Source organism: Pleurodeles waltl, chromosome 7 (assembly GCF_031143425.1).
Source record: "Pleurodeles waltl isolate 20211129_DDA chromosome 7, aPleWal1.hap1.20221129, whole genome shotgun sequence".
In the NCBI taxonomy this organism is placed as follows: Eukaryota; Metazoa; Chordata; class Amphibia; order Caudata; family Salamandridae; genus Pleurodeles; species Pleurodeles waltl.
In genome coordinates, this window is record NC_090446.1 from 473,938,928 (window position 1) to 473,962,805 (window position 23,878).

The following is a 23,878-nucleotide window of genomic DNA, read 5'->3' on the forward strand; positions in this document are numbered from 1 at the left end:
GTTAATGACTTGCAAGGTAGGCGTTCCCGCCCAAAAAATGACTATAAGGCCCGAACACCTTACGCACAGGAGGGGGCAGGCCTTAAAAAACAGCGCACAGCCTGATGTGCGCCATTTATTAATGCCTGGGTGAGGGCAGGCGTTAAGGGACCTGTGGGCTCACTTCCATGGTCTCTGACCATGGAAGCAGTCCAGAGGTTCCCTTCCCTGCCACCCTCTCCTACCCCAGGAGGACACCCATGGATGGGGGGACCCATCCCAGGTAAGTACAGGTAAGTTGAGGTAAGTATTTTTTTTTTTTAAGTGGCATGGGGGGGCCTGATTTGGGCCCCCCTACATGCCACTGTGCCCAATGACCATGCCCATGGGGACAGAAGTCCCCTGGGCCTGACCATTGGGCAAGAGGGCATGACTCCTGTCTTTGCTAAGACAGGAGTCATTTCAATGGGGGTTGTGCATCAAAAAATGGCACAAGTCCGGTTTGAGGCATGATTTTAGCCTCAAACCTGACTTGCACCATTTTTTCCACCCAGAATCCCCATTTTCCCCTATGCCGGTGCTGCCTGGTTTGAGTCTTTTTTTTTACTCTGACCAGTCCGCAGCGCCGGCTAACATCATTCCTTAAATAAGGCGCCCGCATGGTGCGTAGGAATGGCGTTAGCCGGAGGTAAAATTTTGACCGGCGCTGGTTTGCGTCAAAAAGTATTAATATGGGCCCATAGGTCTCCCAATTCCTCTCCCCCCGAGGAGTTGTTGCTTTGTTCCTGGTTCTGTGCTCTGGCTCCTTTGTAGCGATATGTGTGCATATTGCACAATAGATATCATGTGTGATTACACTCACACTCAAAACATGTGAGGCCTCTCAGGGGCAGAGGAACACATTTACGCTATGTATCCTAGTGTAGCTTTATTCACCATTTATCAGTTGAGACAGAACCCCAACAATAATCCCTTGTCTTTCATGCATAATGACATCCAAGGTATTGGACTGCTCTTGTGAATCCTTGTGTGGCACAGGTATGATGCAAATTCAAAAGGAGTCTGGGCATGAGTATCCGCCTATTATAAGTGCAACCATGATAAGTTATTTACTTGAGGATCTCTTCAGTGTGACCATTAAGGATATCATATGTGTTGATCACGCTGTCATGTTCACTGAGCTAGATATATGTGGATGAGTGGAACAGTGTTAATGGCTCATATGCCTCACAGGCCCCATTTTTAGCAGGTATGCATTTGTGTGTTTGTGTGTTTAGTAAGGACTTTTCACTGTGTGTCAGTCAAGTAACTGAACCTTATTGTCACACCCTGATGTTCCACTGGGGGACAAGACATTCCCCATAATGCCATCACATTGGATGTAGTTGTTGTTGGTGCATATCCAAAGAGAGCAGGTGATTGTAACTTTAGCTCAATCTTGTTGGAATGCTATCACGTGGTTTCTGTTAATACACATCCACCATGGTATAACTAGCCCTTTCTGCAACAGACATAGGAAACTCTGGTTTATAGGAGTACATTTATTTACAAATATGGGTGGGTCAGCATGAGCATTTTTGTAGTGTTTGGGGCAACAACACCAACATTGATTGTGAGAAAAGGATGTCCAGACAGAGTTCATTTGGGAGGCACGTCATTGGACATGTAGAGGTGAGGAGAATTTTAATGAGAAGGTACAAGTCGCTTTTAGGGAAGATATGAGTGTTTGAAAGTCCAAAAGTGGTTAATATTAACATGTGCCCAAGCAAAGAGTATAGTACTGGTTGACAAAAGAGGTGGCATGATGTCAAATGCAGGACAACTATGAAACTGGCCTGGAGGCACTGGCAAATGTCCTCAGGCAGATCGCCGCAGAACCTGGTGAAATCCACATCTTCATCCTTTGATGGGTGTTGTGTTTCCCCTGCATGTGATGGTGTTTGGATGGGGGGCATCTGAGTCATTTGCTCCTGGACTCCGGCCACTTGCTGTTGACCTTCAACATGGATGGGGGATGGGGGTCCTCTGAGTCGTCAGCTGGAATTGCACAGCTAATGGGGCCTGTCCTGTGAATGGCAAATCCTCTTGAGACGCTGCAATATCGTCCTCACTTGGGAAGACTGAAGGAGGAGACTCAATAGAGTCCAGGAGTTGTCGGAAGGTATCATCATCCATGGGGGCAGGATGGTGTCCTCAACAGGTTGGCCATCAAGGAAAGGCTGCTCTACAGAAGGTGTTGTTTGTTCCTCTGGAAAGAGATAGGAATATGTTAGTATTGCTGCATTATATGTGTAGACATAAGCATTTTACTGACATTCATACTGGGTTTTTTCATTGTCAAATACACGTAATATATGTGGCACATATGTTACAAGAAGTAGTTTAGGCCATGTAAGACTATTGTTACCTTACACATGGCAGAACCTTAACATTGTTCAAACTACTTCTGTATGAACAAGGGGTACCATTTGTTTACTGACACAACGCAACACAGCTTGGCAGCTTGCTGGCGTGCCCTGTGTGAAGGGATGAGAGCAGGTAATGGGCAGTTTTTACATTGAACATGATTTTTGTGGTTAGTGTCTACACTGATGTTACCTTAGGATCCTCACCCCACTTCTGAGACTAGCATTACCGCTAGCCATAAGTTAATACCACAGCAGTGTCCAAGTCATGTTATTTCATTATAGTTCATAAATTATCCTGCACTTGGCCTTGCACACAGCAAACTCCAAAAATCAGCCTTGCTCTACTGTCTGACAAAGTTTGTGGCATAGGGGTCATATGTGTCACACATCCTGGTAATTCTACACAGCAAGCAACCTTGCCACACTGCATGAAAGGATAAGGACATGTATATACAATACTTCAATTTTATTTTGATTTCTAGTAGTTACCTAGCACACACATTCATCTCCAGTACAAAAAACAGACCCTGGCCCTCATCTCTAAATGGGATTACCAATATCCAAACCAAAATTATGCAACATCTCAAGCTCAGTCCATTGACTCAGGACCCTAGATACTTATCTGTAGAGTACCACTAATCTCTTTACTCAGCCACAATCAGTTGTACTTGTACATTACTCCTCAGGCAATCATCATCCAGACCCAGACACTGTACTTAATCTCACACACTGATGACACACATATACAAAGACTCTCAGAAGATAGAAACACCACTAATATTTTTTTACATTATGGTGTTGTACAGAATGCCTACCTGTATGTGAGAGTAATGGGTCATACTGAACCTTCGTAGATGTTAGTGAGGATAATCTGCAACATGTACTTACCCTGTTTGTCCACACAATTAAGCCCGAAACCCTCACCCTCCAACTATCTCAGATACCTGACCATCAGCCTGGACACGTACATCACCCTTACAATTCACAAATCCATGGTTCACGTCCACCTGATTTTACATATGTTGCATAGTCAGAGTTCTGTTCTTCTTTTTTACCTCTTGCCACCTGTGAAACTGCCCAAGCCCTAATCACATGTAGACTATAGTACACTACTTCCCTGTACCACAATATTTCTGCACAGCCGCAGCACATGTTAAACTATCATACACAGCAGTGCCTGACTATTGCTCACCCTACCTTGCAACACACACATCACCCCTTGCTTCCTTGAGATACAATTATGTGTCCCCATTCAGAGACAATGCCAGTTCAATCATCTCCACCACACCTACCAGGTTCTACACTATCCAGGCCCCACCTAGCTCACACACCACCTGTGCTCCCAAAAGTACAATTATGGACCTCTGCTGTGCATTGTTTGCATTAACTTCTACACCACAAACTCCAGAAGGGGAAAATACAGTGTAGGGTGGTCTCTTACATGGCAGCCAACGCCTGTAACAACCCCATCCAGCATATCAGGACAGCTGTGTGCAAAATGGTTTAGTTCTATTGACCGTACACCTGGCTCTTTAGGTGATTATACCTGGTGAGTCGGCACAAACGCAGCACCTGAATACCCTATTGGTTGAGAAGTTAGCACTCTAGCAAAGCACAATGCTAAACATTCCATTCCATGCCACTTTTGTCTGTGTAGCCCCAAGACAAGCACATTTGCTACATGTTGCAAGACAGCCGGCATTGACACTGACCAATCTGCCAAGTTTCTAATAGTCATGCATGATGTGCTGCTCAAGTCGCAGTTTTTTGCTTTGTATTTTGGGATTTGTAGTCCAAGTCTCTCATGTTTTGTAGATTAGACCACAAGTCCCATGATTACTTGGACAACCAGTCTGTACCAACACATCACATATAAATGAGTGATAGTTGGCAGAGCTGGTGATAAACATATGTGACAGGGCAATTATTTCAGACTTATGTGATGCATGCATTCATAGGTGAAACATTCTTGCCCTTTCACATGCACATGACTTGCTGTGCTTTGTTGCATTATAAATCTCTTTAATATGCCCCAGGGTCCCTTGTTTTCTCTTACCCTTAAGTTCTTCCTGGTCCTCAATCGCAGCACTGTCCCCTCTAGCAAGTCCTGTCACTAACTCTGTTGGTATGAGTGATGCCACCTGCTCCTCCAATGGGTCTAAGTCCTCCTGGAGATCAGTTCATCCTCTGGTTCTCATGGCTGCCCTAAGGTTCTAAGCCAGTTTCTCTTTGGTCCTGCACTTATAGGCATGCCACCTTTTTTCCAACTCCATCACTGTCCTCTATGTTTGCCCTATATTGTTGATTTTGTCCACAATGGATTTCCAAATGACTTCCTTCTTTCCTAATGCCAATCTGGAGGTGACAAAGAGAAGGTTTTCATTTTTTGTCACCTCAGCTATTATTATTTGTCTCTCCTCATCACTGAAATTGGTCTTCCTCTTCCTCATCCCCCTGGCTTGCTGTCTGGTTAACTTGGCTGGGGTTGGGATTGTTGCTCTCCTGACTTGTAGATGGTGCTCCCTAAATTTTGTGCATTTGTTTTGGTCTGCCACTCTGATTTTTGAAACTTGTCTTTTTTTTTTTACCATTCGCATGATGCATTGCACTCCTAAGTAATGCAATGCTGATTTGTGGCACTTACAAGTGCTTTATGACACGCAAATCAGCTTTGCCTCAGAAGTGTTATGTCACTTCTCATACATATACTCCTAGTGTGAAAAAAACAATCCACTTGGAATCAAGCTGAGAGAAACTCAATGATCTAATTCTGCCCTGACTCATAAATAGCCCTGTTATACCCTATCTGTGCTGCAATAGACTCATGTGTCAAAAGGTGTAAATTTCACACATTTTGAAAATAGGTTACCTCAGTTTGGTTTTCTACAGGGTCTGTATACATACTACTTTTCGCTACCCATACCTTCTCACATTTTCTCACAAGATGACATTTGACTTTTTATTAAACCACCATCCAAGGGGTTATCTTGCGCCCCTTACCCAGGGCCACTGGAAATATGCAAAAGGGGAAGGCCCAATTATGCAGTAAGGTTGAGGAAATTATGTGGCAAGAAAAGGCAAATTACATGGCATAACGTGGCTCATTTTTTGGTAGTACTACTTCATTATTTTGTCATGTTTACACTTGTTAACAATGTCTGGGCATTGATTACACCACATTAGTACCAGTTAACACCCGCATATTGCAATAAACAACAGAAAATTGACCAGTCAACCTTTGTGAAAGGCCCTCACCAAGCGGAAACATATGGTACTGTGTTTTTAGTACTTATGGAACCGTTTGAGCTACAAACCATGACAAATGCAGAAATGTATAGTTATGCAAAAAACGCCACAGCTGCACAATCACATAATTCCGTTGGCCCTGACCTCTCTCCACAACTTTTCGCCTCCCACATTCATTTTTCTCACTCTTCCTGCTTTCTGAGTCCCATCTTCAGTTTTTGTGATGACCTTCACTTATCTACTATCCATTTGTTTAAATGAGTTTATTGCTCCCTCCCCCATGTACATTCTTCTTGGCACGTTTTTGTTTGCGTGAAGATTTTGTATCCTTGCTTTTCCTCTTAACCCTTTTCACACGCTGCCTCCGTGTACCTTTGTCTCCACATCTCCTTTCGTACTGTAATATTAATATTGTGCACCCAATTACTATTCCTATTAGCAAAACAGGGTGCACTTTGCCCACTGACTGGATTACGAATGGGAATTCAACTTGCGACGAGAGGTCGGAACGCAAATTGTATATTCTAAAGGGATTGGAAAATGACCTGCCTAATGAATATTAATTAAGCAAGTCTTAGTTCCCGATCTCTGTGATTGGCTGCTAAGGCAGGGATGGAGGCTTGCAAGAGACAGCAGGCTTTCATCCCCGTTATTGCATTCCTAACTGGGAAATTATTTTCTTTAAAAGCAGCCCTTGTCTATTGAAAGAAACAGTGGTGCTTTAAAAAAATCCTATATGGGAAGACATCGTTGACCACTCCCTGCTAAACCCGAGGCCGTTATCACAATTTCCAAAGGGAAAGCTGTCACACAGATGCAACTTTTCCATTGTGAATCTGATACCATCCCCTTTGAAGTGTTGGCATCTGATCAGTGGCGTGCAACTGCAATTTTGGTCCCAACCCATTGATTCATTCCTCTTAGAATAGCAGGTAGGAGGAGATGCCCCTTTCATGCACCTCCTATTTATGATTTGGACAGAGATAGAAACCCCCTTTTACGAGTCGCAAATACTTTTTTAACTTGTGAAAAGGGCTTTTGTAACTAATAAAAAGGTATCTTGCAGTCGTAACCCCTGTGATTTTGTGAATCACAGGTTTTGTGACCTCAAAAAAACCTTTGCACATCAAGCCCTATGTTCCCTAACTGAAAATCTCTTTTGGGTTTCACAGTTTTTTATTTCTTTTATAAAACTGTTTATTTTAGTAAACACATATTTTTTAATTGGTTGTGTTTTTTACATCATCCAAAAACTGTATTAACTATGAAGTTGTTGTTACAGTAATGGGTTTACAATTATTTGGGTTCTTGAAAATACATTTTTATTATTTAACTATTTTTTCTACAAAATGACATACCTACAAACCCATCGCTTCAAGGATAGCCAGTAGTAGCTGTAGATCCTGGATCCCTTCTCTCTGTTGAGTGCTGGGGGGCATTTACAGGAGTGACAGGAGGCGACTTTAAGGGAGAAACTGAATGATTGCCCTGCAACAGACCAATGTGACCAAAAGCACAAGGACGTGCAGGGATCTAAGTTATCAATGATGTTGCAGGTTATGACAACCCTCACACAATAAGACAGCATCTGTGGCCACACAGATGCAAGCACTTACTACAGATGTCAAGTGCACTACACTGCTTAATATTCTAGGACCACTAAAAGCAGCCAGACTTCACGAGACTCAGAACCAAACATAAGCACAATTTACAAGTACAACAGACCAAATAGGATGTACTAACTTGCGCCCTTGCAGAACCAACACTGCGCCAAAGGCCTCACCAGTGGAGATGCATTGCTCTTCTACACCAACAAATACAAACCTAAAATCTCAATATCTATAACACAGTCTGAAAGCATGGGAAAAGAATGAACCTCAGTGCGACTGGGTTGTCCAGAAGTGAGTCCCGTGCTCGCTGTGCCACAGGACTCAAGCAACACCCCTCTGACCAGCCCCAAGTAGGGTGAAACTGTTCTAGGGTTGCTTGTGGTCTCTTCTAGAGGGGGCCGTGGTTGGAAGTTTGAGGGAGAGTGTTCTCATGAGAAGCAGGGTGGGTACTCTTCTGCATAAGCCTTCCTTTGTCTACATTGGCATGGTAGTTGAAAACTGATGTCCATTCATTACCTTGTTTTTGTTCCAGTTGATGTCCCAAGTGTGACTGGTATGCCCAGACATGGATTCTGTGCTGTGTCCTAAGACTCAAGCTACACTCAAGTTTCATCACCTTGTTGTTGTAACGAAAAATATATATCTGCATGTCCCCTACAGAATTCATAGAACAGCACGTAGGACGACTCAGAACCACGTTCCTATTGAACCATCACAGTGCATTAGCTGTATCGAAGACACTCTCTTACTTAATCCAACCACGATGGAATGCGGGCCAGCTACAGGGACGCAGTTTGGCCCACTGTACCAAATACCTTAAATCTGGGTTGTGGAGCGATGCGTCTGGTCCTAACCACACAGTAGAGGGGATGTGTTGCTTTTCTTCACACAATATTGGCGATGCGTCAATTCCAAGATGTGGTGAGGCTTTGGTGCAAGTTCCCAATGCGTCAACATCGAGGATGCATTGGGTAAGTGATGTGATGCATCAGTTCCAATGAGTGCAGTGGATGCGATGAAGAGTTTCGTCATCGTCATCAAAGCTGGAGTCGTCAGGGATGCGAGAACATTGCGCTGAGAAAGTCTCTGCAGTGCTGGTTCTGAAGGCGATGGGCTGGTTTTGAGATCTGAGGTACAGTGGTGATGAGATTCTGGTTGTGCCGGTTCCGGGACACGTAATAGAGGTGATGCGTCAATCTTGTCTGTGCACCAGTAGCAATGCGTTGATTGTGTTCCCGCAGCAGAGGATGCGTTGGTTCCTCTGAGTCAAGCACCTTAAACCCACTTCCAGGGGACCAGGACTGGAGTGGCACACCTTAGCAGGACAGACTCACAGATGGCGGAGTCTAGGAGCAGGGTGATTGGATGTCTGTTATGTTGCTGAGACTTCAGATCAGCCACCTAGCACTTAGAGCCACTCTGGGTTCTGGGTTGAAGAGATTCAGGTCCACTCCTTCTCATTGCCAGCCAAGGGCGGCAGGCACAGGCCAGCTCAGCAAAGCAGGGGCCCAGCAAACAGTAGTCGAGCAGAGTGACAGGCCTCCTGCAGCAAAGCAGTTCTCCTTCCTGGCAGGGTATCCACAGGCCCAGACGTGAACTGAAGTGATGGTGTCAGAGGCCCAAGTCTAATACCCAGTTGGGACTCTGAAGTGGGGGAGACTTCAGAGACATGCCATTGAAGTACACAGTTTCTGCCATTCCTGCCCAGGCTCCAGGTCACAAAAGGGGTCATGCCGCCCTTTGTGTAGGGACAGGACAAAGCCTAATCAGGTGTAAGTGAGTCTGTGCCCAATTCCTACCTCACATCATGCCCAGGATGGACCATCAAGGCCTATCAGTTCACAGCTAAGCTCCCTTTGTGTGTGGCAGTCTAGGAGGAATACATAAAGCCCAGCTGTCACCTTATACCAGACATGTGAACAAAGACAGGCAGTAGACACCAAATGGCTAAAGTAATAAAATGGCAACTTTCTAAGAGTGGCATTTTCAGAATTGCAATTTAAAATCAGACTTCACCATAATTTAGGATTTTAAAGTGTGATTCCAGAGAAAACAAACTCGAAAAGTCTATTGCTTCTAGTTTGTCAATTACACTTATAAGATGTACTATGATAATCCCAGTGTTATCCTATGGGAGACATAGGCCTTGCAGTAGTGAAAAACGAATTTGAGTTTTTCACTACTAGAACATGTAAACCTTAAAAGTACATGTCCAACTTCTTAGAGACATTGCATTCTGCCCTTGGAGCTGTCTAGGGCCTACCTTAGTGGTGGCTAATATGTATTAACAAGCATTGGCAAAGCCAATAGGTTGCCCTTGGTTTTTTCTTTTGCATTATATCTTACTATATAACTGGATTATCAATATTAGAAAAAGGTTCTAATAATGTTTAAATTTGATAAACTGTTAATAGTTGTTAATATTGTTGTTTATTAATTCAACATACACCACAATATAAACAGCTATGAACGGTTTATTAATTTCAGGTGCATGTCTGTTTGGCCTGCTGTGTTTGGCCGGCCAAACAAACATGCACACTCTGTATTTCTCCACCTGGCTGTATTGAACAGCCGGGAGGAGAAATTCCACAGGCCTTCACTCCCTGTGTGAGCGCCGAAGCAGGGCGCTCACACTAATCACGACACTGCTATTATGCTGGTGACAGCAGCGTTTTGGTTGGCTGGGAGCCTGTGTTGTGCTGGGAAGAGGACAGAGGAAATGCGAACGGGTCTCTGGAAGAAAGAGGTAAGTGTTTTTTTTTTATTATTATAAACCAATGGACTTAACATATGTTATTAGTCCACACCAAACCGTGACATAGTTTAGTATAGCATAACACAACACAGGCTTATGGAAGCAAACATGCAAACTCATACAGTGCTACTGTGTATGGCACTGTCGCGATATCTGCACACGATTTCCCAGTGAAAAGCTAATACCAAACAGTGCAACAAAAACGGAGCTGGAAACCTCTGCAAAGAGTGGACTTCCAGGACGTTTGTGGGGGCTTTGTTTAGCTGCTTTCCATCAGGGGTGTTTGCAAACTCCTAGGACATGAACGCTTTCTCAGAAGCTGTGTTTTCGGAAAAGTTTGAAGATGGTCCAAGTCACTGCTCATCATAAAAGCCCCGTCCCTCACCGCTGCACGTCCCATCCTCGTGTGTCACACACTGCAAGGTCGATCTGTGAAAAAGAGGAGTTGTTGAATGTCAAAACAATTTAGCAATAAACTGTGTTGAATTTCGACTTTAAAAGTATGCTCTTGCACAAACGCATAGAAAAGCAAAGATAGATCAGACCAAACAAAACGGCCAATGTCTCTGTCTGATCTCATCCTGTCAGACCAGGCAGCCATTCAAGATATGGCAGTTACATATGAGATCTGAAGCGAGGCCCTTCAAAGCATTCATGGTTGGAGAAATGAAAGGCTCGGTAATGGATTGCAATTTCTTATAGACATGATCCCGACTATTCTGCGAGCAAACAATGTTACTCACCCTCCAGTCCCGGATAAGGATCTTTCGAATTTAGCTCTGGATGTGAGTTTGGTACATCAGTGGCAAATAACCGTTTTTGTTCAGACAGCTTGTAAAAGACATTTAAATTAAAGTTCGATTAACAGGCGTGACTTCAAAGGTGCATTGAATGGGCTTCTGTGGAAGCCAGAGTCTTTTGTCTGAGAAAGTAATATCAGTCCAGCAGTTGAGGCCATCTGCGTGATGTAAATTATTAAAGCCACGATCGACATCTGGAAGCATTTCACAAAGTTCTCGAAACACCTAAAATGGCGGCGAGGCAACACCAACCAACCTGTACCACCGTTTTGTTTACCTACAATACGTGACAGACTCAGCATGCGTGGTCTCTAGATTTGCTCTTGAATTTTGAGCATCTTGCCAAACTGCTTCTTACTTCAGAGCCCCTCATATTTTGCAATGCGTCTCTTTTCCATCATCATACCACAAACTGCCAATCCCTGCGCCTCCCTCATCTGTTGAGCACTAGTTCTTTCAGGAAGTGCTTTTCTCGCCCAGTAAATATTGTCATGTTGTCTCTCCTTTCCTCCATGTACACTACTGAGACTCTCTTCATAAAGGTGTTGGTTTTAGTCATTGCACCATTTTTGATGTCTATCTCCTGTCTTTCTTAATCCTGGAGATGAGGCCTTGAAAAGACACGTGACATTAAGAGTGGTAGCTTAACTGTAGTAGTTTATTGGGGCACAGCGGGAGCCACACACCCGGTCTCCCGGCCACGAGGCTGTAACTGTCTAGCTGGAACTTGGAGGTTTCTCCTGAGTGAAGTTCCATGATGTTGTAACATCGTGAAACACAACCCAGTCTCCATACCCAAGTCAAAAAGGAAGATCATCTGATGACTTCAGATGGGCTATTCCTGTAATTATCTGGGGAAGTCATCCCAAGCCATCCTGAAGTATGCCTATGGGGCGAAATATTTAAATGAGATGACTCTAGAGTCATCACAGAAACTACTCCAGGATGGATTTCCGATTACTTCAGTAAAAAACATGTGATGATCATTTACTACTGCAGAATGACCCCAGGATGATTTCTGGATTAGGCCAAATTACTCAAGGATGGGTTCCTGATTACTTCAGTGGAAAACATGTGATGATCATTTACTACTGCAGGATGATTTCAGGATTAGGCTGGATTAGTCCAGGATGATCCTAGGAGTGTTCCAGGATGGTGCTGTATTGCTACAGAATGATGTTGTGATGACATAAAATGAGGCTGCACTACTCAAGGATGGCACCAGGATAACTTTAGAATGAGGCCATATGATGACTTAATGATGGAGATGTATTACACCAAGATAGCATCTGACTGTATTACTCCATGATGATTTCAAGATGGGGATGTATTACTCTACGACAGTGGTTCTCAGCCTTTTGACTTCTGTGAACCCCCTTTTAATCATTACTGGAACTCGGGGCACCCACTGCATTATTGCTGAAATCTGTGGGCCGCCTGATGATTCATCACTGAAAACCAGGGTCCCCAGCTAAGCACTTACGATTTGAACAGCAAAACAATGCACAGCAAGTACAGAAGCAGGCATTTATCAAACAAACACACAAATGATAAAATGTTTTATTCATTCACAAATAAACAAAATCAACATTTTAATAGGAATGTTGGTGCTTTTCCAAATTAATTTAGGTCACTCATCGTCCATAAAATACTATATTCTATTTGAAGCACTTGCAATGCTCCCACAAATAAATCGGAGGATTTACAGTTGTACATTTTGCTTCTTTATTTTAATAAATTTTATTAGTGTGTTAATATTATTTAATTTTTTTTAAGTAGTCGCAGTCCCCCTGAGTAAGGTCCGCCCGACCACAGGTTAAGAACCACTGCTCTAATATGATCTTGAATATTAATGGTTAAACCTTGTCTGACATACTGTGGAAGTTAAGAATTCCATATTTTTATTAATTTTGGCTGAAAAGTGGATCATGGCTACAAAAAATACAAGTAACTGCTTCATGGCAGAGGTGACTGACTACTGGAGAAGTGTGTAGTGAAAGTGGTTTTGTCAAGGGATACGAACATCATAGTGTGGTGAGTGGTTAAAGTTTGTGGTGGAGATGAGATAGTTGTTGGGGTCGTTACTCTGTGTTTGAGTGATAGTCTAACTGATTGGTGCTGAAAGAAAGTGCTGTTGCAACTGCCTAGCGTGAAGTGAATGGAGTGAGTGACTGGTGTAGGGAGTGGTGCCGGAAGCATGTGTCAGTGATGTTCTGAAAGGATAAATGGTGTTAGGTGCAACAGAATGTGTGTTGTGAGGGGTCAGTGAAAGGGTGATGGAGGACGGTGCTTTTGCACTGTGTATGTGTTTAGTGTCTCAAAATTGTGTAAGTAGATGATCGGGAGTCAATGATGTAAATCAGTGCTGTGAGTAGGTTATCAGTTTTGCTGATGTTGCTGCGTAGTATTCACAGTGATTGAATGGTGCTTTGTGAGGATGTTATGGTGAGATGAGCAGTTAGTGTTGTGAGACAGTTATATTAGTAGTGTTATAAGTGAGTGGAAAGTGCTGTTAGCATGTGGATGACTGAGCTTTGCTGCACATGGCTAAATTACGTTAGAGGGTGAATGCTTTGAACAGGTGGTTTCACGTACAGTTATAATGGAGGGTGGTTGTAGAGGACTGATAAATGTATTTTGTGAGAAATTAATTTTGCAAGAGGTGGGCGCTGACGGTAGTGTGGGAACACAATCTTGCCTAGTTGTGCTACATGAAGCAGAGTTGTGGTACTAGTGGTTCTGTGCGAAAAAAGATGCCATGGCATGTGAGCTCTAAACGGTATTGAGTGATGAATAGTAAGCAAATGGTATGGCTGTTGTAAAAGGTAGATTATGAGTCTATGTAGGAGGTATAACCAATTAAATGGTGACAGTGAGCAGTGTCAAGGGTGAACAAATATTGAGTTAGTAGTGTGCGCAAGTGAAGTCTAATAGTTTCAGTGATGGTGAGTTAGGGATCATGTAAGTGGGTGCTTTTAGGCAAGTAATGTTTCAAGTGAATGTGGGTGAACAGGGGTGTTGTGTAAAATTGTGATCATGTACTAAGTGAACTGTGGATTGAGTAGGTTAAAAGGCTGTGGTTCATTGCATGACCTGGTAAGAACTGCATCGTTAGTTATAGCATTTTGAGTGTGTGGTGTGAGTGGTTGCGCTTCAGTCTGTGAGGGGTGTTGTAACTACTGGGAATGTGTGTGGATAAATGAGGTAGTGAGTGAGAGGCTGTGAATGCTATCATGCCGTTTCACACTCTTCCTGCAATAGGTGCTGATAATTTTGTGTTGTGAAAGTTGACTCATTATGAGTGAGAAATACCATTGGCTGTGGAGTGCAAGTGGTGGGTGTAAATGATGTGCAAAAGATGCAGGGAGTAGGATGGAAGAGAACCAGGGAGATAGAGGAGTGTGGTAAGAGGATAGGGGCTTGCTACAAAAGGACAATACATTGCTTTGTGTAGGTATGAGTGATGGAGGTGTATAGAGCAAGGTGTATACGCCAAGGATGTTGCAGGATTGATACACTGCTGATGCAATACTTTTTTGGAAAACAAAAACAGTTTTTCATCACTGGACTGTACAGTGGTTGCATAGCCAATTTAAAGTAGACTTTAGAACAATAGGTGGGGGGTGGACACCACCTGTCTCTGCAACAAATCTCCACATGAACTATCTACGTGCATACTTGCAAAACCTAGAACATGGCTCAAACACATTGGCAAAACCAATAGCTCTTCAAAGGCAAGACCTATTGTTTTTGCCAATGCTCGCTTAAAAAAGGCAGTCACAGACATGGTAGCCTCCTGACTACAGTAGGCCACCATCCCAGTCATGGTCTCTAATCGGAGTAAGCCACAATTTGCAACCTCATGAATATTGAAGTAACAGATCAGATTGCGTCCCACTCTGAATCTAAATTTTTAAACCGACTTATTTGTGCATAGATAAGTTCCAAAAATTATTTACTGGTCGCAAAAATACTAGCTGAAATTTGCAACCAGTATTCGAGCAGCAAATAGTACATGTAACATCTACTAATTTAAGCGGTAGGCTACTGCTTTTCATTTGTCTCTATTGCTTACAGATTTTACCATTCCAAACCTTGCCAATTCTGAAATTCATGCAGTGAAAACATTAAAAGCAAGGCCTAGTTGAGCCCAATATAGAGGCTAATTGAGACTAACACCTATCTTAGTATCCATTCAGGTACTAAATCAGTGTCCCCAGCCAGGGAAGAGTTGGCAACTGTCACCACCTTCTCCTGAGTCTTGAGATAGACAAATAATCGGGCTACTAGGACTGGTGAGTGAACCCATGAAACACACTTTGCAAGGGAGCTTCTTTGTGTGTGGTGGAAGCATACAGAGGTTATCATAAGGAAAGTCAATAGCAATGCATGTCTTAAGACTACAGAACAAAGTATGGTGGCACTCTGCAGTGCTTGTTCACACACAAGTCCCAGCTAAGGGTTCACTTACCACATACTATGTTAATGACAAGGGACTGGATATGTCCAGTAGCCAGCCACCTGTTAACTTGCACTCTTTGATAGCCACCAGCTCCCAGACTCTTCAGTAACATTCCTCGGCTCTCGGTCTTTGAATGTTGCAATAGAAAGATCCATTGATCTTGCAGTGCTGCTTCAACTTTGTATTGAAAAGTGTGGAAGGTGGAAAATAGTTTGAGCAAAGATGGAAACTGGACTTATTTTCCTGCAAATTAACTGAAGACCCTCCTTAAATTGTCATGACGTCACATACGGATTCATGTCAAACACCCCTTTTTCAACCAACCCCCATGCCTGTTTACCACACCTTTTAGCCGCCCCACCATCAATTACTGCTGTATGAATTCAAAGCCCTTCATCGCAAACTCATTCTTCCATTCTTCTGAGATTGGTAAATGGATTAAGATGCAGCAGTGTATTAGTAACAGTATTTAAAAGATAAAGTAGAATTGCATTTAAAAAAATGCCATCGCCTGCTTCCCCGTCACCACCTGAGGTCTTCATTCACTTTCATGTGCTAAGTCTGGCCCCCATCATCACCCACAGTAATCAAATGTTACTCAATTATAGCACTTGCCTCAACACATAATGTTACCTAGATCAAAATCCACACTATCATTTTTCATCTCAATCCCACTTGTGATTTCCTGTTAAGTTATTGTTGGACCAAAGCCATTGTTTCAAATTATGTAAACAGAATGCTATGTAAAGGGTTTGAAAACCTACAATCCCTCAGAAAACGGCTCATATATTTAAGGCTTTGGAAAACCTTATTACACAACCACCTAGCCGAAAGTACTTCGACCTGTTGATTTTACTAAAATTCTATGTATATTGGAGGGTGAACTGGGGAAAGCAGAGACTGGAGTGGAAGAAAGGAACACGCTGAGAATGAAAAGAGGGGAAAGGAGAGGTGGTAAAGGAAAGGAAGAAAGGGGGACCTACAAATGAGAGCATTAATGGGGACAGATATGAGAGTGGAAGGGAAAGATTGAAAAATGAAAAGCAGTGAGGGGGGAGCAAAAGCAGAGCTTGAAAGGAGAATGTATAGTAGTAAAGGAGTGAAGTGAGAAGCGGAGGAAAAAAATGAGATAGTGAGGGAGAGCGAGAAAGTGTGTATATCTCTGCTTCATAATACATACAGTAATAAAATATGTAAAGCTGAAGAATGACAGCTTTACAAGGCACGCAATGGTGATTCTTAGAAAACCCTAGAAGCCTAGGTATCACCTGTCATCAAAAGATGTTTTCCTGGCATTAATATAGGTATTCTGATAAAGTGTCAGTGTTGCCATCAGAATTTTTGGTGGGGAATTACGACATGCTTTCAGAGACCAAATCCCACTGCCACCTCTTTCGAAATGAAGTCCTACTTTCAGATATACTCCCATACAAGCATACTCTTGCATTAACAAAGCATGAAATTTAACTAAGTCTGCAAACTGGTGTTCAAAGGCGAGCTCATTCACCCCCTTATTAGTGGTGGGAGAGCCACTGACGGCTAGAGGCGGGCTCATCTTAGATGCCTGCTCTGGCTCAGATCAAAGTCCTTGTGAAACCTTGAGCCAAAAAGGAGCTGATCTTTCTCACTAGGAGATGTGGTCTGGTGGCTAAAATGCCAACCCTGGTATGTGGGGAAGCAGCAGTGGCAGAGCCAGTGTGCCACGGGCCAGAGTACATGGAAGGAAGTGCCCCCATGGCTGCTGTTTGAATTGGAAAATAAAGCAATAATCAAGGGTCAGTGGGCCCCTCAGTACCACTGTACCTGCTGCAACAATTAAAGAAACACCCTTCGAAACCAGGTCCTGATCTGAGCCTTGGCTTGACATCCTGTGTATACAGCCTACTGTCCCGGTGTTGACAAAAAAATGTGTAACAATCTATGTTGTTGGCCATGATTCACGCTATATAAAGAAGCCAAAAAAGTGGTTTCTGACAGTCACCAACGCTCTGTTCACTTATGGCAACAATGAAAGTCAAGGTATTACTTTTGATGGGAAAAGATATACCCGTCTAGTGGCTGAATTGCTCTGTGTGAAATCATGTAACTAGGATTAATCCCAGTTCCTTTACTTTGACGAAATTGTGTGATCCTTTGAAAATACGTGTTATTCATTATCACATAGGTGAGAAAGCAACTTCAAATACTGCATCTGGCTGCACAAAAACCTCTCCCATATGATTTAACTATAATGTTGCCCTATGTATTATAATAATCAATGCCACAACGGACTTGCCTCAGCTCACTAACTATCATTTTTATCAGGGCAGAGGCAGTACTGTCTGTTTCTCAGACCATGTCATTTCTATGAATGCAGTGTTATAAAATGATGTTCTAATGGGAAACACTTTTGCATGTTTAAGAAATATACTTATCTTGGTTTTAAAAACATTATCCCACTGCAGCACAATCGCTGCATGATTTACATACACATTTATTCAGTGCTCGGCTCCTGGGTGAGCTCTCTCAGCCTTGGATCTCCCTTTGTTAGCTTCCCCGAGTCTAACCCTCAATGGAAGTGCTTCGTTCCAAAGTCCGTGCGGGGCTCCAAACAAAGTCACAGTCTTGCAAGCCCACGGGTTTTGGGTTCCTATTCCTAGGTCTTAAAAATACTTGAAAACATGCTTGCTGAAGATCACAAAGGAGAGGTGGGCCTTAACATATTAAAACCTGTGTCCACCTCTCCCAAATAAAACAATACATTCAATGGCTGCATTTAAATGGCGGTTCCCGCCTTTCAGACAAAGCGCTGCGCTTGCCAAAAAAACCAAAGTGTGGAAAAGAGGTGGGAAATCACACCCGCCTCTCACCCGTTTCTACCCCCTAAAAAATACCGAACCAAATGGAGCAATGCCTTCGCCTTCCAATCTCTAGTGAACAGGGCACCGGATCCACAGACCGGCACAGCTCCACACATCACCACTTTTGCTTTTTCCTCACCCTCGATCCCACTCGAGCTACACTTCCGCTGCCGTTCCGATGCAAAACAAGTAGATAGGAGAAACAGAAAAGGGGCGACAACAAATGTACGGTGCAATAATTAACCTGTCGGCCATCAAGCATTGGCAAAGACAACCTGTTCCTAGTTTATACCTACAACATCTCTGCAGATGTGCACACCATCTTTAGTAGCCTTTATTTTTCTTGTTTCTGCTAACTATTGTGAAAGCAGGCTAGACACTGCACAAATTATTATTTGTGTTGAATGTACAGCAGTTTTATGTAGCGAAAACTTGACCTGAAAAACTTAAACGCGCTTTACGTGAGATATTTGTTACATCTGAGAGCCAGGCGTTACAATTTTTTGGGGAGCAGGGAAGTTACGTGATTTACTCAAACGATGTTGAGTAGAGGTCGGGATTCGAACCATAAAGTTGATGCAATGCTTCACTTGGAACCATATTCTTTTAATATAACTGCCACACAAATTGTTGTGGAACTGTGTATTCCTTTACTATAACAGCTTTATTAGGATTTTTTAAGAGTACCTAAAATGATTAGTTTTAAAAAAGAAACACCTAAAGTTTGTAAAGTTCTGCTACTTTATTACTATTTAGAAGTTACATATTTTGGTGATTAGAAATAAATGTAAGGGTCCAATAATTTAAATGAATCTTATTAACGTAGTAATGAAAATATATACACATGTGTATGCGTGTAAACACATACACACACACACACACACAGATATATATATATATATATATACGTACTAGGCACTTACTAGGCACTTACTAGGCAGCAGATGGAATTATATGAAAAATAATAATTTACACATATATAAACAATTTCCAAAATGTTTACCCTTTGAGATGCAAAATAAAAGCACTCTCAATATAACAAACTGTGATGTAAAGTTACTCCCAATGTACTCACCTCAGTGTAATGGCCCAGATGTAAAGCACTGCAACATAACTACTCATTCCTATTTGCATGCATTAGCAAACTTATGTAATCAGATACTTATCCTGAAATCATCAGGAACAATCTTGTTTTGTGAAGTAATCAGAAAGTCATTTTCAAATCATCATCAAGTCCTCAAGAACAATCCCACCTTGTGAGGTAATCAGGAAGTCATTTGCAAATCATCCTCAAATCATCAAGCCTAGTTTCTACAGTTTGCTGATGACTTCAAGAGCTGGATGATGTCTGATGACATGAAAATGACTTCTGGAGTAGTTGAATGATCATCCAATGACTCTGGGATGGCTTCTAAAGTAATCCTGTTTGACCTGGGTACGTATCCCTTTCCTGGAACTGTACAACACTACATCTGAAAACAAGAGTCAGCCTTGAAAACGGAAATAGAACACACCCAAAGCAAATATTACTTTAACAACCGATAGGGTAGTTTCTCTGCATGGCCACTTCGAAGGGGAGTAGAAAGCTATTGATCTAGTAGTGCCAAAGTGGTATCTGTAACACCTCAAAGACTATACCACTGTGGAAGCCAATAAAATGAAATACAAAACCGTTCAATGTCTGTAGGTGCGTATCTGTGGTGTGGTAAGTATTCGCTTTGTGCCACCATTACCCACTGTCTAACTACCACATTTACTTTGATCTCATGCACCAGTGCAGGCTCCCTGAATTTAGACAATCTTTTCTTCAATAAAAGGGGCTCATTTACACAAGCCCAATATTACTGCATTTTACGACATCCAGCCATACACCTCCGGGTTTTTCTTCTTTAGTTGTTTTGGTGCTGTTTAAATGCTGTACACTTGTTCTCTTCCTTTGTGTAAGTCTGCCACTGCTACCCATGGTTGAGCTAAAGTTTAACAAACTAAACCTACTGGTCCTAAAGGGATTTGTCAGTATATTACATGGAGAGGTTTCACAACAACACCATACAATACATCACTTTTTTTACAGGGAAAACTCTCACCCCTGATTATCTCATTTAAACGTCTGTAGTCTACACATTGTTAAGACTCCTGCAGTCAAGACATGGAACCAGTAGGTCAAGTGTACTTACCCACTGAAGGGGGCACAGGAATTGTTCTTCTATCTCTGCTCTTTAAGCACCGCAGGGGACTGGGCAGGGCCACTGTCTCGCTGTCATGCTGCCTCACGGCTGTGTTGTGGCCGCTGCTTAGAACATCCCAATCACTACCTCAGGTGTCTCCTACTTAAATCTCAGCGTCTTCCTGACGTCCTGATGTTTGCATTCAGGGAGTGTCATGCCACATGGTGTTATTAGTCATGCGCGTTGTATGCACAGAACCAACTGCCTTTCTGAGTAGCTTAAAAGGCCAGCAGAGTGATTTCTTCCCTGGCTTCCCCACCTTAAACTGTCATTACTGAAAACCTGTTCAGGTTTTCAGCTTCCTTTATAGGAGAGTCATCATTCAAGCTGGAGAAACTCCGTCCATTTTACCTCCTCTCTCCGCTGTTATTGCAAGGTTGGTTTTCTTTTCTAGCCTTGGTTATTGCTTAAGCCTTTGGTGATCCTGAAACTTTGTCAGTTGTAACATGTTCAAGCCTAAATCTGCCACCATCTTCGGCTCTGAGTTTTTTTTATGCCTAGCCCTTTTTCCTCCTTGACAGCAATTGATTTTTGGGGGACATACTTTCAGCTGATGTTAGTATTATCACCTAGGACTGTGACTACTAAAAGGGATCCCACTTATCTCGTGGTCAAGATTTTCCAAATCATGAAACAACATTGATGTTTTATATCTGGCAAACCTGACATGCACATGCTTTAGTTATCTGACTTTTTTCAGGCAAGAACAATTGGGGCTAACAGTTGCATCAACAGATTCAATTCTATTTTGTTTAAGCACATCCAGAATACCTCTTCCTAGTTCACCTCGAACACTAAAGGGAATATTCAGCAATTTGTATTTGACTGGTAGGCATTCTTTGTTCACTTCGGTTATGTGTATAAATCTAAGGCCTATATTTATGGGCTTTGTGGTGCAGGGCAGCTCAGCAAATCACCTTGCTGCACTGCCCTGCGTCAGAGGGAAAGGGCAGTAATGCACCATCTTTATGCAGTATGATGCATTCGTGACCTTCCTCTCAATGTTGGCACACTTTTGGTTGCCTAGTGTCAACTCAGGCACCCTTGCACCATGGTGCAAAGGTACCTGCGTTGCATGCAGGATTGTTTTTTGTGCAGAAAATCAATACTAAGAGGCTTTTTCATTTTTTATGTGTGGTGCAGAATGCAGCACATGTAGAAAGAGGAAACAACGAGAAGAAATACATATATTTCTCCTCCTTGCGCCTCTCCTGGGGAGGCATATCTTTTTGACACATTCTGAGGTTTACAACTACTTGTAAATCTGGGAATGTGCCAAAATCCATGGATGTTGTATTGGAACACCCACGCTACACCCATGGAAACGACTTCCTGATGCAGAGTAATGTAACACAGTGATTTGCGCTGTGTTAGATCACTCAAGATTCATGAAGCCACGCAGGGCCACTCAAGATGGCCTTGCGTGGCTCAATAAACCTCACTTAAGGTTTGCAATGCAAACCAGCCATAAATATGGCCCAAGAATTTTACCTAACCTGTCTTCAAATATGCTCTTGTATCTCTCTACACGTGTCCATAAGGAATTTCCTCAACTAGGGAAAACTGTATATTCCCACAGGTCTTAGAACCATATTATAATTAATTTGGTGCCGCATTTCCAGTATTTTGATGCCTTTTTTGCTATGCGCACCTTTCCCTTGCTAACTTTATCCATGAATGTGATAACAGTCCAGACGTAACCAAATAAGTACACCTTGCTACCTTCAAAAGCCACCTGGTAACGTACAGGAAACAAAAGTTTGTGTCCACAGTCTTTTCTACATTTGCCATTACAAATTATAGAGATTCCCACCCATGAATCTACCGGCATGTTCATATGCTCTCCATCAATAGTAACTTTGGTCAGGAATCATTGCCCCTCTTTGCAGCTTCTTCCTCTGTAGATGCAACCACGAACCACATTCTTCATGCCGCACCACATAGCACAATTTTCTCTACTGTCTCTGCTTTCCTCTTCTCTTAGTACACCTCTAACAGATATTTCTTTCACTTCTACACATTTTACTGTAGTGATCAATTTCCCCACAATTCGTACTAACCTGGCCTCTTTTGAAATAGCTCATTGCATGTTTGGCCCACTCTTGAACCCATTTCATCTGGTACCCTGCATTTTTATCTGATTTGGCCTGACACCGTGGTTCTGTGGTAACTGTAAGTGGAAGGCTGCATTTTACTACCAATTCCTTGTGCTACCACGTTTACACGGGTAGTTGCATTTGTGGGTAATCCTGCGTCTGATTGTTGGTATTATCTTTTGATGTTTCAGAACTTCTGGCCAAATCAAGGCCCATATTTATACTTTTTTAGCACCGCATTTATGCTGCTTTTTGACACAAAAGTGGTGCAAACTTACAAAATACAATTTTACAAGTGAGTTTGAGCCGCTTTTTGCGTCAAAAAATTACGCAAATGTGGCGCTAAAAAAGTAAAAAAATGGGCCCAATTGCTTTATCTAAAGTTGTATTTCCACAAGTTAAAATCCTTTCTTGAACCTTCTTGAAAATGCATATAGGATCTAGTTGGTACCTAATGAGCAGGTGTTCTGTTGCTCAGATAATTTCTCAAGTGGCTTATATGCGATTTGAAACTCATTCAAATCTGAATCGCCTTTTTCCACTATGACGGATGGTAGATCTTAATGTTTTAGCCCCTCTTGCCAAATTAATAGTACAGTAAGGGGTGGTTTACTAACAGCTTGCTCTGGGTTTGCATCATGAAAGTGATGCAAAGCAGTACAAAATGTTTTTTTATTATTTACTTCCCAGTTCAAAACTTGTATTGCGCTGGAAAATAACTAAAAGTAACGCAAAGTTACGCAAGGTGCTGTTTTGCATTACTTAGCATCAATGGGGTGTTACATAGGCATTCTCATGTAACCACCCACCCTTTGCGGGTGTGAGACTGGGTTTTGCGTAAAAAAATAACACCTAGGGAGAGGGGAGGAGGAAGACAAATCTCTGTAGATATTGTCATGTAACACAGCGAAGAATTGTTGCCTTCTGCACTGCATTGCCAGGCAGTTTGGTAACTCTGCCCCTAAGTTTTTTTGTTGTTGTTGTGTCTGAATCTTAAGCTAATAATAGCGTCTCATAAGCATACCTTGGCCCATATATATGTACTCGGTTTGTGCCAAAATAGCGTCATTTCTTTATTACGCTAATTCAGTGCAAACCTAACTCCATATTTTAGCGCCATCATTTACAACCTTGGTCAGTGCAGGCGTTAGGTGGCCTGTGGGCTTTTTTCCATGGCCAGAGACCATGGAAAAAGCCCACAGGTGCCCTTCCCTGGCCACAATGACACCCTCACCCACCCCCACACACACCAGGAAGACACCCAAGGATGCAGGGACCCTATCCAAGGTAGGTAGAGGTAGGTATGGGTAAGTATTTTCAATTTTATTTGAAGTGCCATGGGGGGGCCTAACTTGGCCCAATGGCCATGCCCAGGAGACCTGAGTCACCTGGGCATGGCCATTGGGCTGGGGGGCATGACTCCTGTCTTAACTGAGACAGGAGTCATGTCCATG

General features: G+C 42.6%; 1 protein-coding gene and 1 long non-coding RNA gene across 3 annotated transcripts in view; one reads left to right on the forward strand and one right to left on the reverse strand.

Moving 5' to 3' along the window:
• The window catches only part of PRRT2 (proline rich transmembrane protein 2), a 414,525-nt gene that overhangs the window by 57,831 nt on the left and 332,816 nt on the right, over nt 1-23,878 (forward strand). The window contains exon 1 of one of the 2 annotated variants that reach the window (XM_069244091.1): nt 20,655-20,704. The exons of the other annotated variant lie outside the window; for it this stretch is intronic. The gene's annotated coding sequence lies outside the window, so the exon portion shown is untranslated. Of the gene's footprint in view, nt 1-20,654; nt 20,705-23,878 lie in introns of those variants that run through there. 2 annotated transcript variants of the gene reach the window in all.
• On the reverse strand, nt 1,506-18,258 carry LOC138304218 (uncharacterized). The gene is made up of 4 exons (XR_011205519.1): nt 18,134-18,258; nt 15,270-15,437; nt 10,215-10,427; nt 1,506-2,227 (listed from the first exon to the last, which is right to left on the reverse strand). It is a non-coding gene; the product is annotated as an uncharacterized lncRNA (long non-coding RNA).